Genomic DNA, 26355 nt, shown 5'->3' on the forward strand with positions numbered 1-26355 from the left:
AAAAAAATCTAAATTTTCAAGAAAAAACTATAAAATAATATAGTGTGCCCTTTGTCCCGAGACAATGTAAACTATAAAAAAAAATACAATCAATAATTACAAGACCAAAATCCAAAAGTTCTGCAGGTATAATATTTTTCGAAAAGTTTCGGAAAGAAAATGATCACCCTAATGATAAAAATAGGGGTCTAATGTTTTGCGATAAAGAACAAAACTACCACTTTTCACGAAAATCTGAGAACCACTATATTAGTTTGACATGGAATGGTGGTTTGACACTATTTTCGTAACTGAAACAATCATTCAAGACACTTACATGGTGTTAAATTATGTTGAAATTATTAAGAAATTGATTTCTAAACACAATTCTGAATAGATAGTAATATTCACTACTTTGACCCATTGTCTCCCCTTCTAAGGGGTGAGATTGGGTCAACTTTCATTTAGTCGTAGTTCAGTGAAAAATTAATATTATTCCAATTCCAGAACATTTCTACTTAATCAGAATTGTGTTTTACTCAAATTTACGATAGTGATTCAACAAAAAGTTCGAAAACTTTCTTCTTTTGACCCATTTTCACCCCCATCGGCGGTATATGAAGACCTATTATCAGACTTTTGAAATGGCGGGAAATATATAAAGAGTCCCCGAGTCAAATGGAAATAATCAATTTTTAAACGCATATCAAAACTGGATGGATAGACGGAGCAGTTGTTCTCAAAATTGTCTTGGATTTTCACTTGCGATTTTCATTGACCTCCTCATTCATTCACTTTAAAAATATGCATTATTTTGACATTCTCCCCATTCGTCAAATTAGATACAAGGGAACAGGTGAATACTACAGTAGATTACCCATACTAAATTACTCAAATCCACATACAAAATCGGTGTGGCTTAGAGCGTAATCGCGCAAAACGAGTAACATCATGTATGAAATTGTAACCAACATAGTGATGCCTGAGGAGCGTGAACGAACAGAATTTGCTCTACGACCATAAAAAGCCAAAAGCGTGAAGGGCAATTGCTCTTACAGTTGATTCAAGGAAAAATACGATAACGGAAAGCGAATAGAGTATATTGGGATGCTGTTGTATACATATTATTTATGCACGTGAGTGGATTTTCGGTGGTGAAATTTCCACTTCATTTACAGCATATTTTATCGCAGATTTCAGCCCTTTGTGTAGGAACAGCGCCTTTAAGGGGCCATTTCTTTACTTCGACTCGAACGGCACTGTCTCTACTTATCTTTACAGAAATATCTTTTAATTTATTCGTCTCCTTTATATGAATATTCAAAATAAATTTTGGAGACTTTTCGCCGCCACCGTCAACTGGTTATTAGATGGATGACGGTTGAATCGTCAATGATTCAACGTTAACTCTCAGCTACACCATTAACACTTTTTTTCAGTATCTCAGTAACAAAAATCCTAACAGAATCGGTTTTGTTATAGTGATGGTGGCGATTACTATAGTCGCCGCGAAAAAAAAATCCATCTTCAGTTTTCAACCGAAGAATATAGCTCCCTCCGTAGTAAAATATAGGTCCAAAACACTAGAAATGTTAGAGCGATTTGTTTTCTCTCGCCTAATACCCTAATTAGGGTAATTAATATTACTCTATTATGCCCTAATATAATATAAAATGAATAAATATATATTATACCTAAACCTAATATTATAATGAATAAATGAATTTAACGAGGATAAGGAATCGAGACGACCCAAACCGCCAAAATGACACGATCCAAGCCGGCCACCTACCCACCGTCGGAAGCGGCGGTCTCTCGCACGGAAACATGTGTTCCACTGATTGCCCGGTTAGTTTTAAACATAGGATACGATCCTTCAGCAAGGTCCGACCGAACTTTAGCGAGCGTTCATTGCAATTCATAACTATTGCACCACGACCTGAAGAAAACTTCCACAATTATATATATATATATATTGGTTCGGACATTTAGTGCGCAAAATCATAACTCGTATACTCGCGCACGTTATCACAGAACGTCTTGAACCGATGATGTTGTTTCGCGTTTTCCGCGACTACCTGTGACTATAAATTTTTTCTGAGCGGTTGTTTTCTGGAGCGATTTTTCCAGGAACCCTAGTTTTATACATATTGCCTGGCAGGAGAGTCACACTGGGGAGGATTGCGACACAATGTTTGACTGCTCTTCAGAAACTGAACAGTGTGCGATATCTTCTATAGTACCAAGCAAAATCGTTGAATGTGATATCCGTCTGCTTGCTAGCTGGTGCGAGACGAAGGTCAATATTTATATCTGATTTTTCTTATTTTCAGTGAGTACACCCAAAATTAATCTCTGGCACATGTTTTGACATCCTGATTTATAAAATTTAATGAGCTTAAACATAACAGGAAATATAAGTTAATATAAGAGCAATAGGAGAGAGCGAAACAAGAGATACATTGCAAATAAGCACGCGTTTAACATTTTCGCATACTTTGCCACATACACGGCCTCCGACCGAAAAGGATACAAAGGATACGTTTATGCACTCCTTTTTACTCTTAGAAAACACTTTTCATATATACTTTTAAGATCCAACTCCATTTCATGATGTGGTGTAAAATTATCGCGCCTTTATGCAACAGCACCAGTGGATATGTGAATAGTGTAGTCGTGTAAAACAGCCTTGCATTCTAGTCGGCCTTGGTTCGAATCCCTGTTTGGCATCGACTGGAATTTTTTTTTTTGGGTACAATTTCAAGCTGACGTTCAGTCTGAGAGTAAGAGAGATCTGCTCCCATACATACAAACATTTCATATCTCTTAAAAAAGATGCACACGAACAATCATTTTTTTATGCCGAAGATGATATGTTTTCTGCCAACGCTAGTTTGGGTGCAGAATGATACGCATGGTAGATAGCTATGATTGTTTTCGCAGTGATATTGATTTATTATTGATTTTCAATGTATGTTTTTTGAATTTTTAGAAGTTTCTTCTTCTTCTTCTTTTTGGCTTTAAGAGGGTTTAAATTTTTCAGTACATTCGCCACTAATCTTTAGAAGTTTGGTTCCGTTTTCCTACATTTTTTGGATTTCATAGACGATAAAGAGAATTTGAAGAGTTTATATATTTATCATTAAGTACGAAGGTTGCCAGATACAAATAGTAGAGATTTCGAATACTTTTTCATTGAATATAATAATTTGGCCACCCGCTGTACAATCACAACCGAAGCTACAGATGTACAAACTTGGAAAAACAAAGCTAGTAACTGCTCGTAAGAACAAGGAATTTTCAAGAATTTGCAGTCCATCCATACATTTTGTCCACGTTGCCTCCATACTTTCAAAACGGGTAATTTGTCGAGTAAATTTTAAGTTAGTGAACAGAATGGGAGGTTGTTGAATAGTTTTCGCATTGTTTTAGTATGAAACTTGTTGATTTTTTCCTCTAAATATCAGCTCGATCGGCATCTATAAAAGAGACAACTTGGTTTCGCTGTCGTTCTTCAACGACGTTTTCTTACAGATTGGTAAACGTTATTACATTCTCTACGCTAACGAAATGACAATGTCTTTCACTGCATTGAGTTGTCAAGTCGTCCAGTATCGGGTCAATAGGGTGGCATTCAGCTCCTCCAAATGTTTTGTATTCAGTGGAATGATCCATTGTTTCTGTTACCGTATGAAGCTTGATGTCAGCTGCTGAATACTGACCCATTCACACAACGGAGGGAAACTGCTAACGTTGTCTCCGCTTCTAAAATCTAAAATCTAGTGAAGTAGACGCTCCCAATCTTTTGGCTTCGTCGGATATACACTGCGTTTCACAACCATAGAACCACCCATTCTTTCTGAGTTTCCAGAGATATGAAAGAAGTCGGTTGAATTGAAGTATGTAGTGTAGGATGTAACAACTATTTTCATTTAAAAGACTGGCCATTTGAACTTTATTGTTGTGTTTCGGCGCGAAACATTCAAAAAACTAAAATTCTAGTGTTTCATAACTATAGAACCAGATGAAAAAACACTCACTTCTTAACAAAATTAACGTTAATTTCACACGATTTATAATAAGTTTCTAATTCGTAGGTCATGTTTAGTTCACAATCAATCAGCTGCGCCATGTTGTAGTGTGTATCTCGTTCTACGCAGAGAAAACTGCTCTTTCGAGCTCTTCAAATCACTAATACTGCTTGTGAGTTGCATCTACTATTCGTACGATTATGCCTCATAAGTTCTTGATAGGGTTTTGATCTGTTAAATTAGCTGACCAGTCCAGAATCTGTAGCACCTATTAAATAAACTTTTACTTTCCAGGATGTTATAAATAGATGCCAAGTTCCCCATTTATCACGTTGTTTTTGATGCAAAAAGGGAGTAAATGATTATAAAGCATTTCATTGCACTTCTGACTGTACATTGGTGTTGATGAAAAGCTATCTGAATCAAGTCGTTTTGAAAACATTTTCCTCGAACCATCAAACTGCCTCCTGCAAAGTTACGAGTTGAAAAATTACATGACACGTTTCGTAAGTCCTTCCAGTATGAAGAAATTCTATTCAAATTGAATTTGTAGTGTTTTTCACCAGAGAAGTTCTCCTGAAATAGTTAAACCCATTGGATTAGCTTCCACATTAGTTTTTGGGCCCGCAGCTTTGGAGATGGAATTTGTATGGTTTGGGAGAATTTTCACAAGAAGGCCTGGTTTAGGTAGCTTACCATCAACACGTCAAAAGTCAAAAGCGCAACGAAGTACTTCAGAATCATTTACTGCTGTTTTCACATCAAAAACAATGTGATAATTGGAAAATTTCGAATCAATTCGTAAAATCCGGAAAGTCAAGGCATGGTTTGATGACTGGTCAGCCTGTTTACCAGATCAAAACCCTATCAAAAACTTATGAGGAGTAATCGTACGAATAGTAGATGCAGCTTACAAGAAGTATGAGTGATTTGAAGAGCTTGAAAGAGCAGTATCCTCTGCGTAGAACGAGAAACACACTAAAGGGTGTGTCACATCAAATTGCATCACGGAAAAAACGCTGTAGAAATTCGCCCAGTAGACCGATCCTTTTGAAAATTTTAGACAGTAAAATAAAAACTTTTAAATAACTTTTGGCATTTTCTTTTTATTCATACTTCGAGCCCAAGCCCGTATGCTCGCACCTTCCTCTTTACCCCGTCCATAATGTTCTGTACAACGTCAGGTTGTAGTTTTTTTTGAACAGAAATCCATTTTCTCTTGAAGTCCGCCTCCGATTTGACAACTTTTGGGTTCTTCCGGAGGGCCTGCTTCATAATCGCCCAATATTTCTCTATTGGGCGAAGCTCCGGCGCGTTGGACGGGTTCATTTCCTTTGGCACGAAGGTGACCCCGTTGGCTTCGTACCACTCCAACACGTCCTTTGAATAGTGGCACGAAGCGAGATCCGGCCAGAAGATGGTCGGGCCCTCGTGCTGCTTCAATAGTGGTAGTAAGCGCTTCTGTAGGCACTCCTTAAGGCAAACCTGCCCGTTTACCGTGCCGGTCATCACGAAGGGGGCGCTCCGCTTTCCGCAAGAGCAGATCGCTTGCTACACCATGTACTTTTTGGCAAACTTGGATAGTTTCTGCTTGCGAATCTCCTCCGGAACGCTGAATTTGTCCTCTGCGGAGAAGAACAACAGGCCCGGCAGCTGACGAAAGTCCGCTTTGACGTAGGTTTCGTCGTCCATTACCAGGCTTCGTCAGCATTTCGGTGTACAGCTTCCGGGCTCGCGTCTTCCCCACCATGTTTTGCCTTTCGTCGCGGTTAGGAGCCTTCTGAACCTTGTATGTACGCAGGCCCTCCCGCTGCTTGGTCCGCTGGACGAATGAACTTGACAAATTCAGCTTATTGGCGACATCCCAGACCGAACTTCTCGGATCACGTCTAAACTGCTTAACTACGCGCTTGTGATCTTTTTCACTGACGGAGCATCCATTTTTGCCGTTCTTCACATTCCGGTCGATGGTTAGGTTCTCGAAGTATCGTTTTAGTACTCTGCTGACCGTGGATTGGACGATTCCCAGCATCTTACCGATGTCCCGATGTGACAACTCCGGATTCTCGAAATGAGTGCACAGGATTAATTCACGACGCTCTTTTTCGTTCGACGACATTTTTCCAAATTTACGAAAAATTGACAGTGAAGCATGGCCAACGTGATCTATACACTCTTATCTGATTATAAGCGAAAGCTGTAGATATAATTCCTAAAAATTAAATTTCTACAGCGTTGCAATTTGATGTGACACACCCTTTATAACATGGTGCAACTTGGTCAAAACCACCCCGAATGGCTTATTTGAACTGATTGAGAACTAAAGATGACCTTAGAGTTAGAAACTTACTATAATTCATGTGAAATTGACGTTAATTTTGTAAAGGAGTGAGCGTTTTTCCATTTGGTTCTATAGTTATGAAACACAGGAGTTTTAGTTTTTCAAATGTTACACGTCCGAACGCAACAATAAAATTCAAATGGCCAGTCTTTTAAAAGAAGATAATTATTATATCTTACACTATATTCTTCAATTCAACCGATTTCTTACATATCTCTGGAAATTAAAAAAATATGAGTGGTTCTATAGTTGTGAAACGCAGTGTATCAACGAATGCGGTCCGTTCCAGTGATTCCTTCGGTTTGTCCTGACGTTACAACGGTTAAGCCAGCGCTACACGATGCTACGAACACCCTCGAATGCTGGACGCTCGATGATTCGACGCATCGTGTAGTCGACTGACGAGCTACGAACCACCAATGTCGAGTGTCGAATATTCGCGTTGGAAGGTAATCCGTTCGTTGTGGATTACCTTCCAACGCGAGTGACACGAGTCAAAGAATTTTTGTCATTCGATGACATTCGATACACCGCTACACGATTCGTCCGAATCTATCTTTGACAGATTGGTTTGTTTACAAGTTTTAGGTGAAGGAACTGTGAAATTGATTCTCAAAGCTCAAAATATTCGGCGAAATATTGCATTCTAATAATGTTGATTTGAAGCATTTTTAATTTACAGCCCGATATCAGTACAATTGCTACGGCAGCGATTTGAGTACTCGCATCGTCATTCAGTTTCCTAACGTTTTTGATGGTAAATAAAAACAATAAACATTCGATCCAAATACTCGCCGATTGTTTGGGCCGATTGCTTTGAATCGAACATTCACTTCACCGTGTAGCAGCACATTCGTCACAACATTTGACGATTCATCGAGTCAAATGTTTGAGTCCAACATTCGAGTGAAACGTTGGACGAATCGTGTAGCGCCCGCATTACGATTTCAACGAGTGAGTACATTTGATGATGAGTGCCTAAAAAAACAAAAATAATCCTTATTTCGCTAGACATTTAAGATGACATTTGACATTGATTTTCGTTAGAAATAATTTTATCACTATTCATTTGCTGTAAAAAGATCGATAATAGGTCAAGCAGTTCGAAAAACTAGAGCTATCAATTCCAATTATTCTTTGGTACATTTAGTCATCTTTGCCCGCCAAGACATATCGAAGCTACGAGATTTATTCGTTTTCTATGGGAAATTTGCCAAGGATATTTCTCATTTCATTAGGTGCAATCCAACCAAATTGCATTACCTTATTCAAATATGGCTGCATTTATGCAGCAGCCGAAGCTAACTAGCAGACCAAATTGATGTATTTTCTCACGACAATTGTCATGAATATGCTAATCCACTGCAGTAAAAGGCAACAACCACAGCGATAATGATAGCGGCTGAGTGAAGCTTGTCGAGAATCTAATTTGTTGCCTTCCGCCAAATATGAGCACCAATTGTGCTAAATAGGCTAATAAAAATGTTTATCTTTCACAGTGGAGATAAACTCTTGAGGTCGTTAGTTGTTTGTTGTGACAGTTTGCTCCAGCCTCCGTAGCTTTATTAGGGTAGGGTTTGAGGCTGGAGATTGCATCGCGGAGCAGCAGTTGTTCAGTAGTTGTGATGATAACATCTTAATTTCTGGCATATTTATGAAGTCTTATCGTCGTTTCTAAGTTGGTGGATGATGAATACATTTTGCACACGAGCTACTTCTAGCATGTGTTTCTGTTCCTCGGAACGCACCAGTGGTAGTTAAAGAAATGTGCTCCCACGGCATCTGTAATGTAAAATACATAAGTCAACAGAAGAATTGTGGAATCTCACAGGTCTTATATTCATATGTTGATATCAAAATCAGTAGATGAAATGTTCTTGAGTTTTTATTCATCTATTTGCGGATTAATGGCAAGAACTTCAAAGTGTGGATCATGTGATGATTGTTTTCGAAACTTCGTCGCTTCGTGCGATTCAGCCGAGGACCCTAATTCGACTGTCGCTAGGTAAGAAATAACTAGATAAATAAACGAGAAACAATGATAACGAATAAAGCAATGATAAGAGAAAAGAGGGATCAGTTCAGGACTACTTTTCGCATATATATGTCCTTTCCAGGCCTTTCCAGTGGTGCGTTCCGACAAGGCAGGAAGACTTGGTCTTCTTGGCAGTATACGTATACTTCGTATACTTGTCCTGTTGAAATACCAACTTGTAAACCTTGTAAGCCAGTCTAAGTGTCTTGTAAGCCAGTCTGGATCAGCGAAACCACCAGATTTTTCCTTTCGGTTAAACAGCTCGAATTTTCTACCGGACTACCAGAGAACCGTTTTCCAGTACTCTAGGGGCTTATCAGTATGTTCCTTAACATACTTATGCCGTTTGGCTTTGTTTCCCTTGCTGATAAATCTACGCTTCCGGGCAACTTCACCGTTAAATCCCTGTGATACGTTATGGCGATGAACAGTTCGATCGGAAACTAATAGTTGAAGAATATTCTGGATCTAGTGAACAGCTATTTTCGGGTTATTATTGACTTCGCGCATGATTTTGAAATCCGTTCTTGCATCCGTGTTGTGCTTTCGGTCTCTGCCAGGGCGTTTCACTACTGATCCCAACGGTTGTAGTTCATCCCAACTTTTTCTTTGATGATACTGTACTTCCTAGCGACAACTAGGGTAAACGACCCGACGAGAATAACATTATGTACCATAATTTTGTCCGAAAAATAATTTAGAAACTGGCGGAATGAAGCATCGGAAACTACATGCTTTACGCTTCTGAAGACCTGATCAAACGGTATATGGAAAATTTCTCGCAGAATACAGGAAAGGACATGGCAATGGCAATGGTAGACAGTAGTGAACAAAACGACAAAGGCATAGCTGATTAGTGATGATTATATTGAAGAAAAGCATCCAAAACGACCTAAGGTATGGTTTCCAAAAGTTTACCTATAGTTACAAATGTTTTGACGTAGGATTACGCCTTTCATTTCTATACTGGGGTGTAAGTTCAAAGTTTCGAAAACATGAGCGTTACGTCGGAACAACAAGATTTTGAGCGTTAATATCTCCTAGACAACTGAACGAAATGGTATGATAACCACTTGATTCGAAAGATAAAATGCGTTATATGCTTGTTAATTATTGCTTAAAAATTGCTTTGAAAACAGGGTATTTTTTTTTATCCAAAATATATATTTTATTAAGGCTCATATGGCGTCAGCCTAACGGGGCCGGGAGTTCAATATTTCGACAATGTTTACTTACAACTATGTTAGTAATATGTAACCGATTACTCGCGGTTGGCTCGAGGTTAGTATTACAAGTGTTCTCATAATTGGTATGTTGCAGTCTTCGATGCTCTGTACGTGTGCCTGACACGGGATACTTCCTATTGGGATGCAGCTGACCATTAATCAGCAACGCCCCCCTATTCTGTACCCCATATATAGCGTGGTGCGTCTTTCTCGACTCGAGGAATCCAGGATAGAATGGTCACTAGCCGGCGCAAACATCAGCTCTTGTAGAGTTGTCATGAGCGGTACAACCTTTGGCTCTTGTTGAATGATCAGTGGACTGCACAACCTTCGGCCCGTGCATCTGTAAATAGTGTGTGTATGTATTGCCGCGACTAAGTAAAAGTTTATCGATCGGATAGGAGGGATATGAAACTAAATACAGGGTATTGAAATCAAACAAATCTGTATATAAACTGGCGCCCGCTCGACAGTCCATTCAGTTGTAATTTCGATGTGACATGAGGATGGTCTTGCTCACACATCTGTAGATTATGCAACATGTTACTTTTTTGCAACCGGACTGAACGGAGTGTTTAGCGAAAAACCGAAATTGCAAGTATAATTCGATCAAAATGGATGCCATTGACTATGGATTTAATGTATTAAAACATAATATCCATTCATAAAAGATGGAATGTCCAAGAGTTATATGCACGTTAATTTTTGTCCCGAAAACATGTTTCAATAGCTTGAAAATTGCTTTCGTAAACAGGCTATTTTTTTTCCAAAATATACATTTTTGTTAAGACTCATATGCGTTAGCCTGACAGGGCCGGGTGTACAATATTTTGACAATATTTCTTATAGGCTATGTTAGTAATTTGTAACCGATTACTCGCGGTTGGCACGAGGCTAGTATTACAGTTTATGGTCATTATCGGGATGTTGTAGTCTCCAATGCACTGTACGTGTGACCGACACGGGATACTTCCTTTTGGGGTGCAGCTGCCCATTAAACGGCAACGCCCCCCTAGTCTGTTCCCCATATCTAGCGTGTTGTGTCTGTCGTCGTCTGTCGTCGAATCGAGGAATCCAATAGAATGATCACTGGCCTGCACAATCATCAGCTTCTGTAGAGTTGTCATGAGCGGTACATTCCTCAACTAGTGGCGAATGATCAGTGGCCTGTACAACCTTCGATCCGTTTCGTTATTGAAATCACACAAATCTGTATATAAACTGGTACCCGCTCGGAAATCCATTTAGTTATAACTGCGTTGTGAGATGAAGATGGCCTCGCTCACATGCCTAGGCATTATACATTCTGCCGCCGGACTGAAATGAAATCAATGCTCCTAAGGAATCATCATAGCAGATACATACAAGCTGTGAATACTTTTTTACTCGCTTGTATTTTTGGTGGACGGAATATGTGTTCCCGAACACGGGCGCAAAATCAATGCGCCTCGGTTCTATTCAGGACTACCAAAAAGTTGAAAGGGCTGACTTTTATGTGTATCCCTGTAGGAAAAAATCCATATTTATAATCTTCCACTCACAAACTAACAAGAAAAAATCTCAGCGTTCTTTCATGACCTTCGGGTAAAAGTCCCTTAAAAAAAGTCACAGAAAGGTTGTATCCGAGACACGACCGCATAGTTGACGTAGGATTCCGTTAGGCTATCTGTTGCATGCTGATTTTGGATCAAATTGTTCAACTCTTCGATAATGATTTGGTGGTCCTGAAAAAAGCCGTTTTTAGTTTGGTTGTTGGGTATTGTTTGTTCACTTCACCAGTGTTTACAACCGAGTGATGATGACAGAAGGATGGTCATTAGTTGTTGGATGGTGCGTATCAAGATGGTCAAGATGGCCGAAGTGGAATGAGATATGACGAAAGCCGCCCTCTGTGGCCGTGGACGAGATGGCTCCTGTGTTATGTATCGATGAAATAAAGTAAATAAACTCACCATTGTCATTCGAAGAAGCAAGTTACTCTATTATAGAGAAAACATATTTGAAATGGCAAAGGTAATTTTCATTTAGAATTTTTACTTTCTGCGTGTTTGTGTCAACCCATTTCGATCTTCGCTTTAAACTCAGCGGAGAACGATGCTATATGTCTCAATGCGAATTTCACTAACAGCACCTAATACGATATGTAGAGTGTATGGGAAATCACTTTTTCGAATATTCCTTCACTTCTCCAATTCTTCTCGTCGCATGAACTTTCTTTGAGTGAAAAAAAAATCGTTTCACATTTCAAGTCATTTTAACACAACAGCTACCATATACAATTTTGCACTTCACTTGTGCTAAATTTTTCACAATACACGATCGGTCATTGATTTGAAATTACACGAAGCAACATTAAGGCTTCAAATTTAAATTTTATTTGCTAGAGTTAATCGTATCACCCACCTTACTTGCAATGCAAAAATGCCCCCGACTTGCATATATTTGCAATGCCGATTTTCCCCAGGCACCTTGGTTTTGATGTCTCTGTTACGGAACACATTTCGGTAGGCACAAAAGTTTCCCCTACTTTCATGTATTTGTATTGCCGATTTCGCTCAGGCAGCTTGGTTTTGATGTCTCTGTTAGGGAATATATTTCGGTAGGAACAAAAACTCCCCCTACTTTCATATATTTGCAATGCCAATTCCCCCCAGGCAGCATGGTTTTGATGTCTTTGTTAGGGACCCGCCACATGTGTCGTCATTTTCGACCAATTAGAAGTGGGTATTTCCGTTAAGATAGAGGTTGAGATTTTTCAATTGTTCGATAGTTAGTTTCATGACATATATTGTTTTCTTCAATATAAAAAAATTGTTATGAAGTGCCGAAATTGATTGACGCAAAAATTTAATCAATCCATCATGAAATGACTGAGTAATAAGCGTTTCAATTTGGACAATTTTCACGATGTACTCGATTTTCGATTTTAAATTTGTACCCCAATATGTTCCCGAAAGACGTAATCCTACGTCAAAAGTATGTTCACTATAAATGGATTAATAATTTGGCTGTATTTAGTTGTAGGATGCTCGTTTTTTGCTTACTCAATGTGTGGAATCTTCTTGAAGCGAAGAGTCTCGCTACACGATAATGGATAATGTTGTTTCTTTCAGCAACAATGCGTCTAAACATATATGTCATATCAATGTACAAAGCCTATGTGCACGACAGTTTGTCAAATTAGAGGAACTGAAGAAGATTTTTGCGGTTAGCAAAATTGATAATGCATGCTTTACCAAAATTCAAATTAATCAGAAATGATTGTAACAGGCATGGTGCGGAATAGGTACAGGGTCTTTCAGATTAAATGCTCACGCAAAAAAAAATTGAATAGTTTCTTATAATTTCTTTTCGCTCCGTCGATGGTAACACTGCCTTCACTACTTCGGGACGATAGTATTCGGCTACACGTTCAGTCTGATCGTATGGTTTTTAGTGTCAATATGTACAATATACAAGAACGTGTATTTTTAGTGAAATCGTATTACTCGAGCAACCGAAGCCTTAATAAAACTTAATAAGAATTTCAACATTTCTCGTCGTCGATTACTTCCCCTGGGGGTACGTGAAGGACCGTTGCTATGTTAAAAAGCCACAAAATTTGGAGGAACTTAAAGAAAAAATAACTCGGATTTTCAACAGCATCGAAGTCGTAATGTTAGAGTTGTGCATGAACAATTTTTATTCATTTCCGAAAAAAATACTGACTATACTGAGCCGAATGGGACTAGCTCTAAAACTGATCATTCGATTGTTGAAGTTGTTCTTGGAAACGATCGTTTACTGTTGGCTGTCTATTACAACCCACATGATTCTGACTGTTCGGAGTTGCTCCGTTGCCATTTTAGGGAATATTCTGTAAAGTATGACTCGACTTTCTTTATAGGTAATTTTTAATACTGATTCTAGAGATAGATGTTGTTAATCTTTATGGCTTAATAATGTGGTATCAAGTATGAGTTACGATATTAGAAATACCGATTCCGGGTATTTTAATCATACAGGATCTTCACTACTTGATCTTCTTCCTACTGATAATCCTGATTCTATATTGAAATTTAGTCAAATATCAAGGTCATGAATTTCAAATCATGACCTTATTTTTGCTTCGTTGATTTTTTCCCATCGACAAGAACAGCTAGATTATTGGTATCGTGACTACTTACATTTTCGTGCTCCCGTGGCCGAGTGGTTAGCGTCACAACTAACATGCCGGGTGTTCGGGTTCGATTCCCGTTCTGGTCGAGGGAATTTTTCGTCAAAGAAATTTCCTCCGACTTGCACTGTGATCACGCGTATTCTAGAGCTTGCCACTCAGAATGCATTCAAGGCGTGTTATTTGGCATAGAAATCTCAACTAAGTACTAATGAAAATGACGCAAGTAATACTACGTTGAGACGGCGAAGTTCCTCTAGGAACGTTAGTGCCATTGAAGAAGAAGAAGACTACTTACATTTCGATAGTGTCTCACTTTTTCAAGCCTTCAACAGTATGAACTGGACTCACTTTCATAGTGTAGATGATGCTCACGAATATTCTAAACCATCATTTGACGGTGCTTCATGTACCATTTTTTTCCATTAAAATTCAAAATTTTTCGAAAAAATGCTTGGTTTAACCAGGATATCGAAAGAACAATGATATAGATATCGATTATCGAACTTGGAAGCAAAGAAAATCTGTAGATCTTCTTAATATACACAAACGACTTAGAAATAGAGTCAATACAATGGTTTCAAATATAAAAATGGAATATGATGAGTTAAACGGTTAAGCTGAATTTACCAAGTAAACAACTATGGAATAATGTTAAAAATCTAGGTATTTCAGATAAAAAATCGACTTCTACCGAATGTGAACATTCCGCTGAAGCAATAAACCAATACTTTTCATCAAATTTTTCAGTTGTGTCATCCACAGTAAGTTTGTCCATAAATTACTAACACTTTATGGACAGAGTTGTCAGTTATTGGTGATATACTTAATCATAACCTTTGAAATGTAATACTTTGGTCTCGGAGAAACCTTTTGGACATAAATCCCAGCAAAACCAAGGCCATGCCAATAACCAAGCTGAAAGAACCACCAACCCCACCTCGTTTGTAGATCGCGTGAATGATTTAGGAATGGTTTTTACAAGAAACTTAGAGTGGGATGACCATATCAATTGTCAATGCTCAAAAATCTATTCTTCACTGAAACGCCTAAACTTGAAAACGAAACATTACGACACGCAAACCTAAAATAAAGCTGTTCAAAGCGCTACTCTTAACACATTTCATGTATTGTAATTTTATTTATACTAACGCTTTGAGCAGGTCTCTCAATAAGCTACGTGTTACTCTTAATTAGTGATGAAACGGATAGCGGTTTTTCGAGGCCGGATATTCGGTTCTTTATTAGCTAATACAAAATTAAGAGTAAAGTAAGATTTTTTTAATTATTCTTTATTTGAGAGGCTTTCAGCCTCCTGGGCTGGTTCGCCTCTGGGCATTCAGAGAAAAAAGAAAAAAATGAACACATTTTGGAATAAAAGTTTTAAACGAATATTAAATTTTTCGTTTAGAATAAATATTCTTTGAGCAATGCCGATATCGTAGCCAATGAGGTTCTACCGAGGTGCGATTTTTGCTAGTTGGGAAAAACTGTCCTATTTATTAGTGTATCATGTATTCTACAAGGAATTCGGAACAGTTTTTTTTCTGATAATGATTTGTATTATAATCAGCAGATTTTTGTAAGTGTATTGAGATAATTCTAATACTGTCCGAGTAAGAGTAAGAGTTGCATGCAATCAGCAATCAATTATTTTCATTGAGATTGTGAACAAACTTAGAACTGTTTTCAGGGATGGTAGTCGGAAAGAAGAAGACTACCTTTAGACTTAAGAAGAAGATCAAAATTATCTGATTGCAAGCTTTTTACACCCGAGGTTCAGGTCAGATCATTTAGGTGTTCTCGAAACGTTAACAGACAGACAAAAATCATTAAAATTAAAATCATTTTACAAAAATATCTTGAGACGAATCTTCTGAGAATCTCATTGCCGTCTTCAACGAAACGTTAAACGAAACGAAAGCGATGGAGCTGAATAAAACTTTTATGACATGTGTTGATAATAATTCAATTTCAATAACATTTTGACATGTCAGTAATCACACCTTATTTTTATTCACGTGTGAATGATGCTTAAATGCTATTGTGTTATAATTTATCTTATGTCAATAAGAATTTTTTTTAAATATCCGGTATCCGGCCAGATAGCAAATATTGGTCGGAAAGGGCGGATACCGGATAGTTACCGGATATCCGTTTCATCTCTACTCCTAATGCTTGTGTTCGCTTATCTATAATTTATCTAGATACTCATACGTTTCACACTTACATAAGAACCTAATCGGGTGTAATTTTACTCACTTTTACAAGTACAGATCAATTAACTCCAAAGTTCCTAATTATCTATTCGAAAAATTGGAGCTCCTGAGAGGCACACAAACAAATAGTTCCAAAATTCCTCAGCACAGGTCGTTCTAGTACGGTGAAACATTTTTCGTCAGGGGCATTGTTTAAAGGAATAGTCTACCAACTGCCATTAAATTATTTGATTCTGGTGTATCTTTCAAGAGGAGTCTCCTGTCGAGTTTGCAATAGACGAGCAGGAAAAATTAAAAAGAGCAATAAGTAGTAGCAAATGAATAAGCAAACCCATATTTCATCCAAATTGTAACATTAAAAAAATTATTGCCTTACGTTACAAGAAGAAAAATAAAGAAATAAATAAAAAAAACAAAAACAGAACATCATTGAGAATTGATTCAGATGCAACTTCATACAAATGATTGTAGCGGTAGTCCTACTTCCACCTTGCGGTTATATCACAAATATAACCCACTACTTGTTTTTGCAGATAAATAAGAAAAAGTTGATAGCAATTTGGGTCTATGAACACATGACCGGAATGTTGCCTCAGAAAATTTATCTATGATAATGGGCCCTCGTATTCAATAGTTTGACACCTTTTGTGTTTAATTTGCGTCAAATTAACTTATTCACGAAATGAATACCCTCATTCGTTCAGGCTACATGACAGTGTGCTTACCCATATGTCTGAACAGATAAGGTATATCGGAGAACAAAAAACTCGCGGTATTATTAAAAAGAATAATGAATCCCCCATTCCGCCCGCGCATTTAACTCCTCATTATATTCAAAAGGTGGAATGACATTCGGCTCAATACGCGATCGGAAACTTTTTATCATATGCACCACTCCACTTGGTATGGCGTTTTTTGAGGCCATCGCCTTGGCCCGCTGCCCTATAGTCGAATGAAGACGGCACCATACGATTTAACTGTATATAAAACAAGTTTTTTTTCTCTTTATTCCTTCCTTGCCAATGATAATAAATACGCACAGCTCCTATGCGGATGCCCACTCGCGGGGTATGCGTTAATGTCACACCGATTGATTATCAATATTCTCTCCGCCAGCGTAATGTATTTTCGATGATTTGAATCCTCAATGAGATCGTTCAAGGCGGATCGGTGTAGCAGTGAAGCATGAAGTCACATGGCCTTGAAAATAGGAAGAACGTGATCAGGGATTCTATGATTGTTCTGCGTATTGTGTAATCGCTGCTATGGTGAATCGACTTTACGCATTGCGCATGGCGTATGCGTGAGTCTAGAAAATCTATGAAAACGAATACTACGGCCCACCACTTCATGATTTTATTTTAATATATTCGATGAGGGACATACCACTCCGTTTGTCAATCTTGATTGGGATAGATATCATCCAATATTGCACAACTTTTCTATGATCTAATTCGCATCCATTTGCATAATCTTTGTTTTGTAACAAGATGTAAGTTCGAACCGCCAACAGCACAAACTGTCATTCAGTCAGTCGGCACGATGAAACCATTTGGACCTACACAAACCGCGAACAATGCGGCACGGGTGCAGAATTGAAATTCATTCTGTGCATTCCCGCAATCGGTGGTCGCTACTTTTGCAGGACGTGTGATCACAGAAGCACGCTTCAAGGTGGTGGCTTCGAGTTACAAAAATTAAAACAACATTGGTAAAAATCGATCAGACATTTATTGCGCTGTTTATTGTTTGTATCCGCCCAGAGGCAACCCCTCCCCGATCAGACAGTGCTTGTTGGTCGTCAGATCAAGAGTTGGTTTTCACTTTTTATCGCAGAGTTGGCGAAAATATATCGCGAAGAACGTTATTCCCGATTAGCTCGATCGCTCTTGAAATGCAGGAGCACAAGCGAGCCCAAACGCTGCCTGCTTACGAAGTACCCGATTAGTTTGACATAATTGGTTGGTTAATGTAGTGTCGAATGAAATAATATCGGAATGCACGTAGAATCATTAAAGCTCATTTGGTCAAAATAACACCTCATTAGCATTCTGCGATAACAACCCACGCTTCAGGTTCAAGGAGATTTCGCACCTTGTTTTGGGTATGACATTTCGTTCATTGGATCGTTATCTAAAGTCAATTAGGTTCATTCGTCCGGTAACATGGCTCATTTTTCGAAGCAGTGTTTTTTTTTTACTTCTTGTTATGACGACATTTAGGTCGTTGCCAAATCATCCGTATAAACATTTACATCAGGACGAATTGTTTGACATCTGAATCACAAACGCACCATTGTCTGGTCGGCCTTTACCGTGGTGAATGAAGGGAATTATTCGAAACTGAAACGCGGCGGTAAACAAAAATAGACTTTCTTGTGACGAAGTTAATGACACACGCCATAGACTGTTTCTTTGTGTATTAATTGGAACGGTTAACGATAAACATAACAAAAAGTAAAGAAAATGAGGAATGATCAAACAAATAGAGCATAAAATCGCAAAAGCAAGGTTCGTTTTTATCGGTTCGAGGGCATAGTGAGAAGTTCTCGCCTTAACCCTTGACTGGCCAAGATATAGTACAGCGTGTCGAATATATTCTAATGCATTTTTTCATTTTGGTTTTGTCAATAAAAAACAATAATCATGTATAGGTATTTTTTTGTACCATGTTCATACAAACAGTTGATAGATTTATCTGCTTCTTTTTATCTTATAGTTTCTTTGATGGGCGCGTTGTTTTCGGAGACTCAGTAGTTGAGTATGACTTTGTGAATCGAGCCGGTAGGGATCTGATAGGCTTTGTTCAATTATGAATGGAGACCTCATTCGATGAGAATCCTAGGGCGTACTTTATATAACCGTTGACCCAAATATGTTGAAAATTGTTTGTCGCGACCAGCTTCAAACCGAAAAGTTATTGAGAAGTCAGGCAGTATTCTAGTCTAGAAATTTGAAAAAAATCAAAATTTTTTTCCTTCATATTTCTGTAGTTTAGGCATTCAAGAATATACAATGGAAAGGACTTATCGAAAATACCATTATTTACCGAATAAGAGCCATATCAGTGATGCGGTATCTAACCTGGTACGGCCATAACAATGAACTTCGAACGCGTTTTCCTCGAAACTAGCTTTTTCAAACTGGCGTACACGATATCTCAAATTCTACTGAACCGATTCATGTTGAATTTATATTGACACAATCTGCAGGCATCTCGCTATTGCATGAACCTCTAAAATATGATATTTTTTTAGTTTTACTATATAAAAAAAAGGGAAACGTAAGAAAAAAAAACGTTTCAAGCCGCATTTTGGTTTTCAAACAGTCGCTTTTTTGTCAAAGAAGATGTTTTTGACTTGTCCGAGATTCATGCGATAGCGGCATCTTTACTGATTCAGAATCTGTTCGATTTTTTTAAATTTCAGATAACCATAAAGGCTGGAATCGTGTGTGCGATGGCACAACTTTTTTAAACTTTTCACTTCATCAGCTCTTAATTATTCTAGTTATGAATATTTAAACTCCGTTTAATTTTTGTTCTATTGTTAACAGATAGATAAACAATTAATGATATAATGGATACTAAAGATAGATCAAATGTAAGTCCAGAAAAAACGTTTCCTGTACAAACTTCAATTATACAGAAGAAGATGAAAAGTCATCATGTCTCACTTTTAAACATAAATGTAAATAGTTCTACATAAATATAAGCCGAAGTCGAATAAATCTATGACTACAGAAAAATACTATAGATAAAAATAGAAATTTCTCCTTCATCGCCACGTTGTCCGCAATTTATGCGTTTTGAATAATATTATAGCCCGGTGATGTATATTGAGTATTCTATGGCCATGAGTGCTCTATTGGGAAGTTCGTATAGCTGCTGGAGTGAATTGATCTCATTTGGTGCTAAGTTCTGCTAAAGTATAGGAAAGGGAAAGGAGAATGGGTATGTGAATTCGAGGAAGTGAAGCGGGAAGACGTATATGGGGAGCATAATATTAAGATCGCGACTGCTCAAGCTATCATAATCTGATATGCGTGAGTATACTCTTTCGATCTTTTTACATAACCAAACAACATGCTCGATATTATGACATCCTGGACCACAGTTACATCAATTGTTAGTAGCAACAGCTACACGATGAAAACGTGAATTGAGCATGAATTGATTGGGCAACATTCAATATAATAACTGATAAATGCCTATTATCGGTAAATGGAGAATAAAGTGCGATTCACATACAACATCCACGTCAGGTTCACGTTCCGTTCCGTCACGTTGCGTTAATTATGCTTCCAAGCAGTTCTTATGCAACATTCACATACATGCTTCAATGAATTCTTCAATAGTAATTGCATATGGCACCCGCCATTGTGATTCGGCGTCGAGTAGGGCCTTAAAGCGAGGAAATATTTAATAGACGCTGTACTCTGCCACCTGGTGATGAATCCACCTATGAGTGAAGAAGTAGGACGTCGTGAAGTACTTCATGTTCGTCAGATACAACCCATCTGGCATTTACAACATCCTCTCCCTTCTGGTTCCGGCCGCCCGGTGGAGCTGTGCGAACGTTAAGTGCAACGGAAGCTGAAGAGGAAAACCGAGAGCAAGGAGGTCTAATCGTTCCTTGTGCCGAGAGGTCGGAGCAGTGGTGGCCAGGTATAGACATGGTGCGGGCCGCATTAGAATTTTCATTATAGCCGCGGGCCGCAATGATTTTTTTTCTTTCCTAATGTAATGTATAATATACGTATTCAACTGGTATTTTTTTGACTCACTTTTCATATCGAGTTAGAAAGCATTCAGTTTTATATCTGTAAAATTCATAACTTGAGAACAAAATGAGATAAAAATCTAAAGCATTTATTGAAGGTATAAAAGTATAAAGAATTAACATTTTTGGCAAAATTATTCGAGCATCTCTTCTGCACGCAGAGTCGAAAACGCTAAGGCCAATCGTTAATCGCTGCAGCTTCTTGGTAGAATTCTTTGACGATTGAAAATTCCAATTTACCAATGAGAACTGTGAATAATCCGATGGATTGGCAAATGGCCAATCATTTGCGTAGATGAAGTCTGGTAGGTTTATTGCTAGTCTCGTTTTTCAACGCACTAATTCATTTCGACAGATGAACGTTTTTGTTTCCGAAGAGAATTGCGTTGAACGCGTTCATGAACAACAAAGATAACATTGTGCAGCCGTACCGACCTCGGACGTCCCTAATTGGGCCTATCGCCAACATCAGCTGTTTCTTTGTACTATTGTAGTGTACGGAACACGAATCGTTCATTGATAGAAGACGGTTTGAGCAGCTCATAGATCTGTTTTGACGTTTCCTCGCAATCGCCACACGCTTCTCGTACAGACCGAACTCTATCGTTGATAGGAAGCCGAACAAGTACTGATGGGACCACGAAACTTGGTAAGAGTGAAGGAGAACATCGAACTACACGACTGCAGTGTTACCACTTTTCCTCGCTCCAATATTTTCTGATGAGAGCAGTCGCGATTTCATTGACAGCATTATGGCTATACTTGATAAGTGAATACGGTATCACGATTAAATTGGAAGTTCTTTCAATCATTGAAAAGTTTCTACAATATTTTTTGTTTGTTTCAAAAAAATAAATGCTTAAATACAAACATACTCCAACACCGATTCGATCTCCAACACCGATTCGATCTCACTCGAACTACTTTTCTTGATTCTCAATGTCAGAAAATGGGTGAAATTAAAATTGCCCATTTGTTGTTTGAACTTGAATTCATTTTCGAGTGGAAAAAAAAGTATGAAGAAAAGAAGTTTGGAACTCACAATGATCCAATGCGTGCGAGTTGATTGATGATTTGGACGATATCTTTCAAGACATACATCCTACATCCATAGGAAAAAGGCAAGCCAATTCCTCGGTAACTTCGAAATTCTTCTCTCATCTTTCACCACTCAATAAAATATATAGTCGGCAGCTCGTTCTTTCAAACGAACAATTTTCGCTCCTAACTCAGCCAATTTTCCAGCACAGGATGAGGCAAACCCGGTTTTACTGCCGTTACTTGCACGAATTTATGCGAGTGTGAGCAGAACTAAACCAAAAACGTGAAAAAGCCCTTTTGAGTACTAACAAAACACAAAAGTCACAGAAAGGTTGTATCCGAGACACGACCGCATAGTTGACGTAGGATTCCGTTAGGCTATCTGTTGCATGCTGATTTTGGATCAAATTGTTCAACTCTTCGATAATGATTTGGTGGTCCTGAAAAAAGCCGTTTTTAGTTTGGTTGTTGGGTATTGTTTGTTCACTTCACCAGTGTTTACAACCGAGTGATGATGACAAAAGGATGGTGATTAGTTGTTGGATGGTGCGTATCAAGATGGTCAAGATGGCCGAAGTGGAATGAGATATGACGAAAGCCGCCCTCTGTGGCCGTGGACGAGATGGCTCCTGTGTTATGTATCGATGAAATAAAGTAAATAAACTCACCAATGTCATTCGAAGAAGCAAGTTACTCTATTATAGAGAAAACATATTAGAAAAGGCAAAGGTAATTTTCATTTAGAATTTTTACTTTCTGCGTGTTTGTGTCAACCCATTTCGATCTTCGCTTTAAACTCAGCGGAGAACGATGCTATATGTCTCAATGCGAATTTCACTAACAGCACCTAATACGATATGTAGAGTGTATGGGAAATCACTTTTTCGAATATTCCTTCACTTTTCCAATTCTTCTCGTCGCATGAACTTTCTTTGAGTGAAAAAAAAATCGTTTCACATTTCAAGTCATTTTAACACAACAGCTACCATATACAATTTTGCACTTCACTTGTGCTAAATTTTTCACAATACACGATCGGTCATTGATTTGAAATTACACGAAGCAACATTAAGGCTTCAAATTTAAATTTTATTTGCTAGAATTAATCGTATCACTCACCTTACTTGCAATGCAAAAATGCCCCCGACTTGCATATATTTGCAATGCCGATTTTCCCCAGGCACCTTGGTTTTGATGTCTCTGTTACGGAACACATTTCGGTAGGCACAAAAGTTTCCCCTACTTTCATGTATTTGTATTGCCGATTTCGCTCAGGCAGCTTGGTTTTGATGTCTCTGTTAGGGAATATATTTCGGTAGGAACAAAAACTCCCCCTACTTTCATATATTTGCAATGCCAATTCCCCCCAGGCAGCTTGGTTTTGATGTCTTTGTTAGGGACCCGCCACATGTGTCGTCATTTTCGACCAATTAGAAGTGGGTATTTCCGTTAAGATAGAGGTTGAGATTTTTCAATTGTTCGATAGTTAGTTTCATGACATATATTGTTTTCTTCAATATAAAAAATTGTTTTTTTTTTTATTTTTATCTTCGCTTATTTTTCGTCGGCCTATTTCCGCCACTTTAGTGCCAATCACCGACATCAGGGAGGCGACTCCACCTGTTCCTACCTATCAGACTCAACAACTCATGAGCCGGGCCAACTTCTTTTACTTCCGCTCCGAAGGAAGACGTAACCAGAGATTTTTCGCCTCAGAAAATCCCAACGACGCCAGCTGGGATTGAACCCAGGCCGATCGGATTGTGAGGCTGTTACGCTAACCATACAACCACTGGCGCCGTCGAAAAAAAATTGTTATGAAGTGCCGAAATTGATTGACGCAAAAATTAAATCAATCCATCATGAAATGACTGAGTAATAAGCGTTTCAATTTGGACAATTTTCACGATGTACTCGATTTTCGATTTTAAATTTGTACCCCAATATGTTCCCGAAAGACGTAATCCTACGTCAAAACGGAAAAGAATACAGAAAATGATCAGCTTGGATACACACGATTAACACATTAAGGACCGCACGTTTTGGGGCAAACTTGAATGCTTTATATGTTCGCATTCCACGAATGAGATCGTTTCCTTCGATGTGGATGGCCTTGTTTGATTCTCTCGTGAGCGGTCCGCAATGGTTAACAAGAATTAGTCACAATGTTATTTTTATTCAATTGCATGGAAGAATTTTCAACTATAATCTTAATTTCACTCATATGATTTTTTTTTCCAAATCAGGCTGCGGACCACATGAACAAGGCTGGTTGGTTGGCCACCACTGGGTCAAACGGTTAAGACGTATATGGCCAAAATGCACATTTTTATGCAGAAGCATCAACCGAGGCCGGCGGTATCTGAGCAGCAGGCAATTATTCAGAAGGAGTGACTGAGGGTGCTGGTGGTCATAATGGATAACGAGACCAACTTGACGCTGAACGCTGCGACCGATAAAAAATTTTGGGTGAACTTCAAAGTACCTACTCCAATAATTTCGTGGTCAGAGCGGAGAAGCAGCTGATCGCCAAGGCCACGAAACCGTTGAAAAGCTTTTCACCGGCTATGGATAAGGTTCTGGTCAAGTGCAGTATGGCATTTTTGAAGAAAATTTCTTCCATTGAATAATCTTTTGTAGTTTTTTTCACCGCCAATCTGCCCCTCACCCTCCAATCTGCCCGAAGCTCCGTCCAATCGAAATGTATTGGGGTATCATCGAAGTTAAACCTAAGAAAAGTGGAGATTGAACCAATTGCTAATTGAAAGTATACTGATTTCTAATTGACAGGGTTTTAGGTAACAGTTCAATTCAATACTCGTAATACCCAACGAAGAACCTTTTGTAAATCAGATCGTGAGAGATTTGATTTTCCTTCCGTTAGCTAAATAGTCTCCAATTGAATTAAAGGATGTTGTTGTGTTGCAATCATGATTTCTTCGAATCGTAAAAAAATGATACATCACAGCCTCATATCTCTCGGCGAACAACTGTCGAGCACATGCTTTAGCTGAGCGTAGAAAGCTCCCAATTCATAATTTTGTCAGTGTAAATTTTTGATTCTTCAGCAAAAAAAAACAAAGTTCGATCCCAATTTTTCTTACTCTATCAGCACGGCAGTCACATTGTGCTGTTGCATTTCGCAAAGCACAATGAAGCTGAAACCCACCTTGCTGATTGCATAACTGCACTGATAGATACATCCCCCATGGAACTCAATCTACTGAATGGCTCATATATCAGATCGGTTCTACACATCCAGTGTTCCGGTTCCTAAACCGGGGGTGTAATATCGTTGAATGGAAATGCATGTTGAGATGATCTCAATTTCCGCATCTCAAACCAGGAAATTGATTTTTACAAAACCACACTAAACACAGTTCGATAACAATATAGGGCGACATTCTCCAATAAAATTCAAGTAGGCTCTACATTTCACGCATCATCATTCCAAAACGATCCAATTTCTTCGACATTTATTTCGGTTATCGACATAATTTTCTCGCGCTATTGGGTTTGTTAACGCAAATTATGGTGTTATCGAATTACACACGTTCACACGCGCTGAATTGAAGATCGGAGAAAAACGTTACGGAGAGTAAGTGCTAACGGTACGGAAGCCGGGTCACACCGTACAATAATTGATGTTGTTGACTGGACATGAAACATTTAAATAATTTGAGTATCAAAAACACTGCTCATGCATGTTGCAAAAAATGTTTCTTAGAATCGATATAAAAACATTTTGTTCGTGCTTCATTGCAATTGATCAAACAGGTGGAATGACACAAAATACAGATACTTTTTGGCGAAAACTGGTTTCAGCCAGTGGCTTGAGATTTCTTTCTCGGTGAGCACAATTACTCATTCGGATGCAAGAATTCAAATATCGAACTCGAGCTCACTTTTCTGTTCAACTCCGACAAAACGTTATACAACACCAACATTTCTGCTCAGTGATAATTCTTTTATAAAATTTATTTTAATTACGATCAACAGCGGACGCAACACAGCTCATGCGATAATCGAGCCACCGGATTGGCAATGGAAACATATGTTTCAGCTTCAGCCATATACGAGCGTGGAGCTTAAATAGGCATTTTTTACTCGCGTGTCATTCTGATACCTACTATGCGCTCAAGCTGGCTGCTTTTCCTTCATTGGATATTCCTTCGATTCGCAATTGCCTCATTTGTCGGCTCCGCCGTGTTATCAGTTGTTATTAAAGCGGTAATTACACTTTTGTATTTCGCCGAGAACGAAAGCGAGATGTTCATATGTAGACCATTGACTTCGCGCTCGCGACACTCCTAATCTTCTCAAATTTAGCAACACCACCCGGTCAGCTGAGATGGGCCACTATCTTTTTTTCTTTCTAAAACACAGCATCCAAAACACCAACCGGTTCCCGAAAAACAACGCAAAGTTCTAAAATTAAAATGCGCTGATGACACGGTGTGAGAGAGTTCGCGCAAAACGCGATACGCAACGAAAAGTGAACCTCTTCCGAAACTTGTTGCTCGAAGACTGATTCGACGCGGAGCGTT

General features: G+C 38.5%; 1 protein-coding gene and 1 non-coding gene across 2 annotated transcripts in view; one reads left to right on the plus strand and one right to left on the minus strand.

Annotated features, from left to right (window-relative positions):
* Window positions 1-26355, minus strand: part of LOC129771748 (zinc transporter 10) — a 68228-nt gene extending 41873 nt beyond the window's left edge. The window contains exon 1 of the mRNA XM_055775746.1: window positions 25939-26355. The gene's annotated coding sequence lies outside the window, so the exon portion shown is untranslated. The remainder of the gene's footprint in view (window positions 1-25938) is intronic.
* Window positions 15188-15334, plus strand: LOC129772176 (U4 spliceosomal RNA). The gene has a single exon (XR_008742581.1). It is a non-coding gene; the product is annotated as a U4 spliceosomal RNA (small nuclear RNA).

This window comes from Toxorhynchites rutilus, chromosome 2 (genome assembly GCF_029784135.1).
Source record: "Toxorhynchites rutilus septentrionalis strain SRP chromosome 2, ASM2978413v1, whole genome shotgun sequence".
NCBI classification, from domain to species: Eukaryota; Metazoa; Arthropoda; class Insecta; order Diptera; family Culicidae; genus Toxorhynchites; species Toxorhynchites rutilus.